General features: G+C 44.1%; 1 protein-coding gene across 8 annotated transcripts in view; it reads left to right on the forward strand.

Moving 5' to 3' along the window:
• ATP2B1 (ATPase plasma membrane Ca2+ transporting 1) overlaps positions 1-13,379 on the forward strand; it is a 475,107-nt gene that overhangs the window by 375,579 nt on the left and 86,149 nt on the right. The window lies entirely within an intron of this gene.

The raw sequence follows: 13,379 nt of genomic DNA on the forward strand, positions 1-13,379 counted from the left end.
ACGAGGTAAAGTTACGGGGGTCTAGCACAGAACTAAGACGTGGGATCTTGCACAGTACTGCTAAGAAAAAAAATGGCGGATGGAAGCTTCGAAACTTTTTCGGATTCGGGGGCGTGTTCCTGCTGTTCAAAAGGGCGTGGCTAAAAAGTGGAAAGAACAGCAAGGAACACGCCCCCGAATCTGTAAAAGACGGAGCCTATTTGGAGGGACGGCTCTCTCCTCCAACGGCTGGCCTCAGTTTAGGAAGCCAGCCAATGGAGGAGAAGCTAAAAGAGAGGCGGGCTAAATAGCCACTCTAGAAAACATTAAATCTCCGACTTCCGGTTCTGCCTTCGGCAGACCGGTAGTCCTCGACCTAAAAATAGACTTTATTTAAAGGGTGAACTGAAATTGAGAAGGCCCCAGTTGCATACGATCACCTCTTTTAGGATGAATAATCACAAGCTTGGGGTCGCTTATATTTCCCTGGCAGGTATTTTCTTTAAATTAATGTTGACTTATGAGTTTTTACCTTTATGGTCTTTGAAGTATTTGTCTTGGAAACAGTCCTTTTTTGGGGGTCAGTATCCACAGCCAAATCATGGGCAGTTGCAGACGCTTAAGTCTATTTAACTATGTAAAGCTTCCCTTTCAGTGAAGGCGCTAGGGAGGGTGTGCCCATACCTAGGGTTGTCTGAGTTTTCTGTTGACTTTGGCTGCATCTCGCTCAGTAATAAGGAAAGGCGCTCAGATCTTCCACACCCCAACCTTCTGTATGTTGCCTGTCCGCAATTATTGCCGGAGGCTCCCTCAGCTACCTCTCGGCTGAAGTGTGGAATTCACTCCCTATCCACACAGGGCTGACAAGCTCTCACTCGCTAGCAATTCAATAAAAACATAACTCTTTTCTGAATGATTTCTCCACATGTCTGTAACAGATTTTTATGTCATCCTTTACAGCGCCTGGCACATATCTTCTGCCCTCCGTACAAATTTAGCACAATTACCTCCGTAGTATCGAACAAATAAGCTTCTTTTCTCTGGTTTCTTTGGGTCAAACAAGGGGAAGCTGTGAAAAAACAGTTTCTAGATGGGGGAATCCTGTGCATAAAGCTCTGTTATGAGCTGGCAAAGAAGAAACTACCTGCAGGCATTGGGTCGTTTACTAGCAAGGAAAGGCAGCCATGTATGCACTTTTAAGAAGGTCATTTGTGGTACATGGTTGTAGGGTCTCTCTAGTCATATTTACCACTACTTTTTTCAGAAACAATGAAATACTTTTGGAGATTTTGAAAATTGGGAATCTGCAGGAATATCAAGTTTTCATCAGAAAAAACGTTTCCGGAGCTAAGCAACTCTTACATAGACTTGCTAGTTTAACCAGTAGGGTTGCAGTTAACTTAGTAGAAGGCGAACCCCTCTCCCTTCACTTTTTAAAATTATTTAAATGTTTTTCATCGCTGACCTCTTTTAATCATCAGTGTTCCATTCTGTGTTCACTGGTTCTATTGTGGGCCAGCTCCTCGGATACCTGCAGCCCGAGGTTACTGCCATCTTTTACTAGGCTTTCACCCTGGTTATTTCGCCGTGCTTGCCTTGCCAACATGTATTTGGTAAAAACCCTGTCGCACGTGTTTACGTTGGTTTCTGTGGGTGTCCGTCTAATACGGCCTACATGATCTTATCTGTCCTGGCCTAGAATTCAGAGCCAACGTTTCGGATATGTGCCTAGAGTATGTTGCTGATTTCCGCATATGGGGAGGAAAGACTAGTCTAATTTGTTTGTATAAGGATCACGTGATTGGTGGGTGCGAAATGAACAACCACTTATGAACTGCCAAACCTCTGAATGAGAGCAGAGCCCCGGCCACCCATTTAAAAACAGCAAGCTTTGAAAATGAAAGAAAAGCTGCACTTACCAATGCATTTGTCTGTGGAACATGTACACTACAACACTAAATGCTTCTGGAATTCGGTAACAGCAAATCGATAGCGTGCAAACATATATTACCTAATAGGCTTGGAAGCTACAACAAAGAGAATAAATAGCAGATGATGTGCAGGCTGCAAAAATGCTGTGTTTGCACCGAGCGTTTCTGCTGACGTCCCGGTCCATCGGAGGAACTGCTGCGGGTTCGGGTGTCCCTACTGGAACTGGACATTCAAGCGCTGTAATAAATAGGTTATGTCACACAATACGGAATATAAATGAAACCTAAAACAAGCGCTCCGGCGCCTATGGGTTTACAGAGGGGCTAGAAATAGATGAACTGCAGAGACGAATGGGATGCAGATGTAAAGGATAACTTCTCTGAGCAGAACGACTCATTATTTGATCATAATACAAATGTATCCGAAGCTGTAATGAACCTGACACGACCTATTTTAAGGAGCAGAATTCCCGACAAAGGAGAATTTCCTTTTCTTCTGGCACATACATTTGATAGGACTGATTAGGTCTTGTCCGCTGGAAACTTGCAACGATATTGGAATCCGGATCCAGCACAGGATTGAGAAGGGTGATCCAGCGCAGGATTGAGGAGACTTGCAACGAGGTAAAGTTACGGGGGTCTAGCACAGAACACAGGATTGAGAAGGGTGATCCAGCGCAGGATTGAGGAGACTTGCAAGGAGGTAAAGTTAAGGGGGGTCTAGCACAGAACTAAGACGTGGGATCTTGCACAGTACTGCTAAGAAAAAAAAATGGCGGATGGAAGCTTCGAAACTTTTTCGGATTCGGGGGCGTGTTCCTGCTGTTCAAAAGGGCGTGGCTAAAAAGTGGAAAGAACAGCAAGGAACACGCCCCCGAATCTGAAAAAGACGGAGCCTATTTGGAGGGACGGCTCTCTCCTCCAACGGCTGGCCTCCGTTTAGGAAGCCAGCCAATGGAGGAGAAGCTAAAAGAGGCGGGCTAAATAGCCACTCTAGAAAACATTAAATCTCCAACTTCCGGTTCTGCCTTTGGCAGACCGGTAGTCCTCGACCTAAAAATGGTAGAATGTTTTCACTTGTACATCAGTAAGTCGTAGTACTCTGATGTTCTTGACTGATAACTGAAATGAATGTTGGTACCTATTAAGACATCCCTCGGAATTAATGTTTCTACTGAGGTGTGATATCCGCAACATTTCTCTCTCTAAAAACATTCTGATAGTCTCCATAGCTAACTCTGCGGTCCAACTGGTTATGCAACCCCCAGCGGCGGACACTGCGAGCTGTTGACCCAACAACGCTCTTCTGGCATCGCATAGCCATACTCCCGGGCACATTTGCGAGGACAGGTTCTGCGTGGAATGTGGCCCAATATACCTTTATTGGCACAGTGAAAATTATTGGCAAAGCGAAAATATTAAATCGCACGTTTTTGCCCCAGCACAGCTGCATCTTCTGGATCCCATGAATATCTAGATCGTCGCGGGTCCGTACTCTGGAGCTGCGCGAAGAGAAACTGCGCTCGGAGTTCGTTTAATTAACTAGGTTTATAACTGTACTAAGTAAAGTCCAAATCGTAGGCAAGGTGGTAGGTTCCAAGATGTAATTTATGATATCAGGTTCCAGGGTGAGTAGAAAGATGGTAGATAGTAGTAAGATGGTAATTAGTGGAAGCCCCACCAGGAGCAGCCTCCCTGCTGCTCAGCCTCTCACCTTCAGCTGACTCTCGAACCAACCCCACACAGCAACACTCCGTGACATCACCCTGCGTTCTCCAGCCATTCAGGCTGAACAGAAGGGAGGGTATGGGTGCAAAGAAGAGAAGAAATCACACTGCAGCAATAACTAATGCCCAGGAAAGAATAGCAGGTCTTAAAATATGCATGCAGGTGCACAGAGAGCAATATGTTATTATCAGCATTGTTGAGCGAGGCTCGTAATGGCCGCTCTCCACACTCCGCAGTGGTAACATGGCGGTGAGAATAAATGTCAACCACTAACGGGTTACTGAGAGCAGCCGTACTGATAAACGGACATTCGCACATCTATTACTACAATACATAGGTCCCAGGCTACTCTATATAACCGAAGTAGAACGACATTGACGCGGGAAAAGCGCTGTTTCACTGCTTTAGCCTGCATAGAACAATGATTTGACACGCAAACAACTCTCCCAATCGTCACGTGGTGCCTTGAATATGATCTTACATTACTCGCTGCTCGAATGTAAACACGCGCAACATTATTTCATTTAAGTAACTTTTTCAAACACGAAACATGAAATAAGGCCAAGGCATTATGCAGATGCGCAAAATGCGATCTATTACTTTATTTAACTTTGTCGCCGCAAGGGCTTCATGACCTACTCAAAAGCATGGCTTCTTCCCACGCGCAACAACGGTACGAAAATGCAGATTTTGTAGGCAACTCGGGCAGGACATTGTGTTGACAAATAAATTACGTTTGAGCATTGCTTATGTTGGTCTGCCATCTAGCGGACAAATAAATTAGTATTCATACCTTTGAATTCTCAGTTAGAAAATAATTCAATCATTTGGCATAATATGAAGATAGGAAAATTATGTGCTTCTAATGTGCCCTTGCCGTTCTCTGGGTATAAACATTTATATTAGTTTTTGAATATTTGCGACCTGAGCACTTTCCTCCCTTTTATATAATGTGGGTTACACTAGTGCTCCAGTAACCACAGACTAATGAGTCCTGCTTGAAGTGTAAAGCCTTTCCCTGATATCGGTGTATTTCTGGAAGGACTGGGTGATGGAAGTACCATCTTCTCTAGGCACCTTCGGATACAATAGGAAAATGACTTGGCTCCGAGATCTTTAACAAACACAAAGTTTCTATACCAAGGGAGCACCTACAATCAAGATATTGCTTAGCAACCAAGTCCCCATACTCTTCAGGTTTCTGGTTGCTAGTGATAATCTAAATATGCTTCCAGGCTTTACTTAAAATTAACGGACACCTTAAACGTTTGAGTCTTTCCCCCCATAAATTATCGAACGGGCTCTGCATTGCTGCCTTTGGTAAGGAATAGAAAGGACATTGGGTCACCCTAAGGTGATGGCCATTTTAAAAGTCAAAAGCAAGAAGATATTACATTTTGGCTGTAATTTTTATGTAATCCAGCAAATCTTGTAGTCAAAATTGGACTTGTTCCCTTCTTGGCACTTGGCCAGTTGAGTCACAGCCGAGCATTTGTGCTTTTAAGCGTGCTGCGTCATGACAAATCTATCTTTGGCCATTTTAGGATCCACAAACATCTTCCAGTGGCTTTCCCCTAAAAAGGAGACATCACAGCTATGGCCTTGGTGTTCAATAAAAACTTGCACGTACTTCACCTCGTGATGTGCCTGCGCCCTCCTCCACGTTGGAAACTTGTGTTTGCCACTCCTTGCCAAGGGCTCCAGTTTCCCAGCATTGCACCAACTCTGTTCTTTCTTTCTAAACTGTCTAACTAGGCACACGGAGCGGCCACATCTCCAAAGCTACTGCTGTCTTTGTACACGATTTTTCAATCTAAGACATATGATGGATTCGATAAGTAAAATTTACTTGAGGCGACACTAAACAGCTTTCTCTTTTGCTATGGCAGTTCTAGGTACCTCAGCGGCTTCCAGCCTCTACTAAACAACTGTCTCTAAAGAGATGCGCTTATGTACTTTTTCCAAGCATTAAACCACCCCAACGGAAAAACCTGCCAAGGAAGTATGCAACACCTAACAAGAACATACATGTAAATATATAACCAAAAAAGACGCATATTTTGTATGTGCATTACAAATGTATTATACATATTTACTATTTCACTGTTTTTAGACACAATGGCACAAAGAACATGATGCATCATATCACAGAAACGAAAGCAATTATTATCTCACATGTGCTACACTTACAAGCAAGAAAGTAGAACAATGTAAAATGTCAATTGGAAATGTACTAAATATTAATGCTTGCTATGGGAGAGCCACTACAAAAGATGGTGTTGTAATTAATGTAAGGGAATGCAACCACCCCCAAATATGACAGAAATGGAAGAGATGTATTGCAAGACATAGGAGAAGCAAGCACTAGCTCCCAAGATCCCACAACTAAAATCCTAAAAGATAAGTACGGACCTGGCTGTCTGCGTTTCTCCTACCCCTGTTGATATAAATCCTTTACAATAAAGTCCTTTAATTCACTGCTGAACAGGCCAGCAAACCCTAGGTGTCTGTAATCACACATGTGCTACACAAGAAGCCCTGTGAAGTTCCCAACAAGCCTAATTGCTGTACATTTGTGCCTTTTTTCCCTGCGTGAAATTCCGACACATTTAATTGTAAAGTTTGCTGTATATCCACAGTTCCAGATAGCTCCTCAATACACGAGTTTTCTACTTGCCATAAATGTATCTAATTTGATTGTTATTATGATTGGTCTACTCATCTTTACCATATCCAAAATGCTTCCAATGGTAAAATCTGAATCGACGCACTCCTGCTCATAACTTACTATGATTAGCCTTCTATCTGTGGAAAGAATGCCTCTGAATGTAGGTCATTTTACACTTTCATATGAATCGTTCAATTACTTAACTCGGACACGCTACACTAGCCCCACGTTAGATGGACACATAACACTGAAACTTGAAAGCAATGTTGTTTTTATGCTATTTTCTAAGGTGGTGAGGAATGTATGAAATTTCATCTGCACACTATTTCACCTGTTTATTTTTTGTTCATTTTTCCAATGTTGACTAGATTTCATTTTATGTTTTTTACTCTGCTGTGCTTCCGGTGCAGCCCCCGCTATTGTGTCACTGGTTTCATTGACTCTAGGGCTGCAGCTCTGTCTTTTGCATCCTGGTCAGATATGGATTTGGTCAAAAGGATATATATCCCAGAAATTCAACATTGTTGTTGTTCTGCTGAGCTGAACCTGATTGCCTTGTTGCAGAACCCATGTCGCCTAAGGATACAGATTAAATACTGTGTACTTTGCATCTTCTTAGAAATGGCGGGATGGGTATCCACATCTTTTCCAGGTAATTTGACCAGGAAAGATCAAACCAGAAGTCAGAATCTAGTTATCTAATATCGAGACATGAAAAATGTTGTGCCTGAACCAGCTTAAGCAAATTTGCCATTTGCACATGTGACAGGAGGACTGCGCACCTCCTCCCACCTCTGAATGACTCTGCTTAATCCACCTGCAACCAGAGTTTTCTGAACCAAACAATACTATGAGCAGAGGGGGAGCGTTGTCTTGGGGCATCCTTTGCTGGCATATATTAGTGAATAACATTCCCATAACCTAGCCCATTTCTAGAAGTAGTACATCTCAGACTTTCTTAGCTGCTTTTTGGAACTTCCTGGTATAGTGCTAGAAAAAGGTGAACAGATCTTGTTGGAGATTTGAGCTAGAGCAGAGCCTCAGTCATTTTAGGATCACCTACCAGTGTTGTTCCCGTTCTCTGTGCAGACAGCACCACATCAGAACCAGGCTGGGAAAGGAGGAATCTCCCCCCCCCCCCCCCTCACACACACACCCACCCCCACACACACACACACACACACACACACACACACACACCCAACCTCTGCCTGAATCTTCAACCTCCAGCATCTGGTTCTGAGAGTTTGTTCCCCGGTGATATTTGGGAAAGCCCTGCTGAGAATGAGCGGCTCAGTTGAAATTTTAAGACGACTCTCAGGGTAATCTTTACAAATGTTATCTATGGTATACAAAGTCACAATTTGGGGAATGATGTGCTCGCCTCATCTTGATGAGTGAGTGCCCGGAAGTCCATGTACAGTTGAATGAGCTGCAATTATAGTTACTGCATGGATGTTATTTAGCATGTTAGTAACTTCGGCCAAGTAAGGCCAGTGCAAGGCAGCTATTTGTCTCTCTGTGAAAAACTTGTGCTTGTTACACTAAAAGCCAACTCGGGTTTGTTACGAAGCGCAGGATCATGCTCTGGCTGTTAAGTATAGCGACTGTGAATACTTGGAGGGCCTCTTACTTTTGTAGTCTTGTATATGAAGTTAAGATGTTGAAGATCAGCTTAGATTTCAAGCCTGACTTTAACCTCTTCCATGCTCATGACGGAACGGTTCCGTCATGAGCATCGGTTGAGCTGTGCTCATGACGGAACCGTTCCGTCATGGCCCCGCCCGCGCTCGAACCCTTCAGCACCGCGGAGGAATCCGCGCAGCGCTGAAGGGGTTAAAGACCAATCATAAGGGGTCCCCGCACTCCAGCGGAAGAGCATACAGCTCCAGCTCAGAATGCTTTAAAAAGGAAAGCAAGCTCTACATGGGAGTTCAATATTATTTGGACAGATAGATACTGATAGCCCTGCGGTAACTGCCACTTACTTGAGTGGTGCCCAACCTGGTTGATCGTTCCAAAATAAGCAATTCTTTCCATAGAGCGCTGCTTAAATTCACTTTACCATAAAATGATCAAACATTACTTGTAATACATTAATTGATGCTGTAGCAAGTAAACGCCACATGTGTCAAAGGCTTCGGCATACTTAAACTCCTGAGAAAGATATTCTACTGCATACGCGTGGATCTCTGCAGAACCGTAGTGCAGGCTCTGGTTACACGTCAAGGGTACTACGGGAATGCTTTGTAAGGCATGCCGGATGATCTATTCTCCTGTCTGTAAGTAATCCAAAATGAACCTGCTAGGCTTATTTGCAATACAGATGGATTCCGCTCAGCATGTTTAAAAGCCCCCCACTTCTTGCCTATGTGCAAAAGAGCAAAGTTCAAAATCCTCTGTCACACGCACAAGGCACTTTAGGATACTGGACCAATGATGCTATGCCATACACTAGAATGCTAGAAACTGTCTGGCAGTCTGAGATCTCAAAACAATGCACTTTAAAGTGAAGACAGAGGGCCGCTCCTTTTCCTTTTTAGCAGCAGCCCAGGGGAACTTACTGGCACTCGACTCACGGAGGAACACATCACCTACAGTAAAACTCTATTGAGAGGCCAACTGGAGGGACATCGAGCAAACAAGGCTGAATTGTCCTTGCTTGCCCTGAAACAGAGATACTATGAACTAGGGGACAAAGTGATTTGTTTGTAACAACATTGTGCCTGCCTGCATGCATCCAAGATTGAAGTTGAGGAAGGGGTCTTGGCTCCAAATGAGCAAAATGAGCAGGCACAACAAAAACAATTTCATGGCAGTCTCTCTACAAAGGGTAAGATGGCTCTCAGGACAACCTAAACTCCTACCTTCATGACTGCCCTTGGGAGCCTCTTGATCCCCAACACTCTGAACGTTTGGAGACTCCCATTACCTTGGCTGAGTTCCACCAAGCCCTAAAGGAGCTACCCGTGGGCAAAACTCCTGGCCCAGCTGGTCTCCTTGTGGCTCTCTATCACCAAGTCCTTCCCCAACGTTAGGATCATACGTTGACACTTTTTAACATTTTCACAGTGGACTAGTGCCTTACCCCTACACCATGGCGGCAGCATAGATGGTACTTATCCCCAGGCCTGGTAAAGACACCTCCCTTTCTGCCTCCTTTTGCCCAATTGCACTTTCAAACATAGATGCCAAGATCTTATCTTGTACACATGCTAACTGACCGGAATATTCAAAATCTATTATGGAGGAACTCTGCCGACACAAGCCACTTCAGATGTCCTGGCTGGGCCGCCTTCAAGCTGTCAAAATGTCCATCTTCCCGAAAATTCCCCATCTATTCCAAACTCTGCCTACCCCATCCACCAAGATGATATTTTTTGCCTCCATCGGGGCATATGCACCTTCATCTGCAGAGGGAAATGCCCCAGATTCTCAAATATAGTATTGATGCTCCCTGGAGACCGTGGGTGGGGGCTTTGCCTGCCCCAATCTCCTTGATTATTACTGGGCGGCCCATATGCGCTATATCTCGGAATGGGTCGTTCAAGAAAGTGAAAAGCACTGGTTCCATTCAGACCGAGGGGTGGCCTGCCGTCCCCTCTGGGACATGGCATGGCTTCCCAAATATGCAAGACCATGGAGTGCATACATAGCTACTCGCACCAAAGAGGTCCTCGAGATCTGGGATAAGACTGCACTCAAACGGGGCCTTACTGCCTTCCTCCCCCCCCCCCCCCCCCCCCCAACACTCTGCTTGCATGTAATCCAGACTTCATGCCAATTCTACAGACTCATTCCTTTTCTAGCTGGGGAGAGGGAGATTGCCACACCCTCCGGGATCTATTTGAAGGGAAGACTATTAAGACTTTTGAGCAAGGCAAACAGGACTTTCATATTCCTGAGTCGTCCAGATTAAAATATTAACCACGCCACGGGGCATACCACCCTTCTAATGTCCAGACGGTGAAACATCAGTAAACCCCCTTTGAGACTCTTGTGGGGTCATTTGAGGGGACAAAAGGACTAATACGCCCCTCCTACCGGGTACTCCAGTATTTAGCCCCTGTGCCCCTTCACGCATACCAATCAGAGTGGCATACCGACACCACTGAGGGAATTTCGCAGAAACAATGAGACTGTTATGGTGCGACATTCCGAAGATTTATAGAAGTATAGCCCAGTGTGGGACAGCGTACAAATTAATGATGAGATGGTACTATACCCCTACGCGCCTTCATTCTATCTACCCTGCCATCTCAGTTTTGGCGCTGCACTTTGGGTCCTGGATACTTTCTACACACATGGTGGTCCTTCTTTCTCATAGTGACCTACTGAAAGGAAGTTCTTGACTACATTAAAAGGTTACGCGCTTTTATCTCCCTAATATCCACAATGCAGTGATTCTCAGCATCCATAACCAGGTCTTGGAAGCTATGCCACACACTGATTGGCACTTAATAAGCCACGTTAGGTGCCGCCAAACAACTTAACGCCCTTCACTAGAAGAAACCCACAGCACGTCTAATTGCCCAATGGTTTACTCGCCTTTGGCATGTCTTGGCCATGGAGCTCCTGTCCCATAAGGTAACTCACACAGACGATAAGTTCACCCACATCTGGAAAATCCTCATAAGCTACTTTACTGAGCTGGAACACTGCTGTTTTACACTGGCCAGACTCAAAGCTCTTGAACTATTTGACTAGTGCACTCCCTGGCTATAGTGATTACACCTGTAGGAGGTGACACTCTGTACTTACCTCATCCCCCCCTCCCTCTATTACTCAAGTCTCCTGGATTCCTCTCCTGGGCTTCCTATGACCATATTTCTCACCGAAGCAGTGTCATCATCCAAAGGCTCCTCGTTGACCTTCAATACTTTGCTTCCCTTATTTCTATTTCTGCTTATGTTTTTCTTGTGTTGCTTGCAAGGTTGTATGTCGATCCAGCACTTGCTCGGCGCCTCTGTCGGGCTTCTTCAGTCCTGCCTTGTTTCCTATGTGTTTACAATTTACCACTGTTTAGCCCATGCTGATACTGCAATAGACTGCAAGTGTTTGATATCCTCGTATGCTTTTGAATGCTGTATTTCATGTTATCTTGAATTGAAAAAACTTGCCAATAAAAAGATTTCTAGTTAAAAAAAGAAAAATGTGCTCCTAATTTGTGGGACATAATTGCTGTCTATTAAGTTTAATTTACTCTTTGCTAGTTGACTAATAAAATGCAGATAGGAAGTCAAAACAACATCTTATCACTCATACATTTTTGGAAAAAACTTGCAAGCCATTGACGTACATACTATTTTGGTGATCAGTTTTGGCTTTGAACTTTGTAGTAAAAATAGTTCAGCGATTTTGTTTTGTACAATTACACTATTTTGTTGGTTAAACTATTTTTGATATATATGTATTTGCAGTTACAATTTTAAACTCCAGTTGATCCTGTTTTCACTGTTGGCATTTTAATGAGGTCTAAAGTTTCTTACTTGTAACAACTTCTGTTAGCTCCTTCTCTCACTCCAACAAATCTGGTGTAGACCACCATAAACTCTGATCCACACTGTCTCAGGGAATCCAAAGCCGAATAGTTTGGGGAACAGTACCACTGGGCTTTAAGGATCAGCACGCCAAGCCTAATATTACTTCCACCCTCAACTTAATTGGACCAACTGACATTATTTATTCTCTGGTTTGCTTGTTATAGTGATAGTAACTAGGTGGAGATCGTGGTAACCATCGTTTCCAATCTATTAGAGAGTTCACCCAGTCAAAGAAACTAAAAGCTAATTTTCAACTTTTCCTTCTCTGGCTTGTAAAAGCACTGGCACCAGTTCCAGGCACATACTCATTTTGTGTGCTTGCATGACCTATAAAGATCTTATTCTGCCGCAGCCTTTACCGGCTGGGAGCTTCTGCTCTCCGGAGGGTCGCATGCTAGTCGCTGTACACCTTTTACTGTGCTTTATCTGCCATATGGAATTAAAAAAAAATACGCACCGCTAGCCAAGTCTTTTTACTCTGTGGTCTTAGGGTATGGAATTCTTTCTCCTCTCCATCAGACTTGCTCCTTTCTATTTTAACATTTTTTTTATGATCGACTTAAGTTAACTGCATTTATTTAGTTCTTTTTTAAGTCCTAGCTTACTTGGTTATATCGGATTGTATATTATATTGTACAGTGCTTTCTCGACTGGCAAAATTCTTGCTAAAAAAATACAATAAAAAATAAAAAGCATTCGTAAAACGATTCGGGTCTTCCTTTGATGTGGGTACTTGGTAATTTTGGCTGCATCAGCTTTTTATTCTATAAATTAGCTGATTTCATAGTCACAGCAACAAATTGAAAGAGGTGGGTAATCTGGGCCTTATTACAATGTAGGGCTGATGATTGTGGAAAGGAACCACCTGACTTTGTCAACGGTTCTGACTGCAGTATTTTGATGCGACTGCCCATGGTGCGGTTGTAAACCTCCATTTCTCAATGGGAGCTTGTGCGGTGGGCGGAAAAGGCCCGCAGCACAAGCCTCCATTGAGAAATGGTTTTGATACGTCCCTCTATCGTGTGGCAGGCACCACATGGTGTCTGCCACACGGTGCAAGGATGTTTAGGGGGGGCACCATAGTTGCCTCCCAGGCCCCATTGCGGAGTGCCAGGCAGGAAGGGGGACCTGCCTTTCCGTCAGCCTTTCCATGTCGGAAAGTCTGACATGGAATGGATGTTGGAAACCGACATCATAATCCTGACGGCGGAGCCACTGTCATTAAGGGATTATGTGGTCTGTCTGACGGCCCGTCAGAACCATGTCGGAATCCCCCCGCAGGTTTACCGCTGACCACCGTCATCCTAATACGGTGGTTAGACTGCAAATCTACCATAAATGGTCTTAAAGTCTCCCTCACGATATAGTGTTCTTCTCTACTTACATAGACTAAACTTTCTCTGTTTTGAGGGAACGCTATGCCACGTGAATACTGTTATTAAATCAACAAATGTGGAGCATGATAGTAATGCACTGGGATGATGCAGAGAAGCCAAAAGGTAAATGACGAGGAACAGTGAACTATGACCC

This window comes from Triturus cristatus, chromosome 4_1, assembly GCF_964204655.1.
Source record: "Triturus cristatus chromosome 4_1, aTriCri1.1, whole genome shotgun sequence".
Taxonomy (NCBI): Eukaryota; Metazoa; Chordata; class Amphibia; order Caudata; family Salamandridae; genus Triturus; species Triturus cristatus.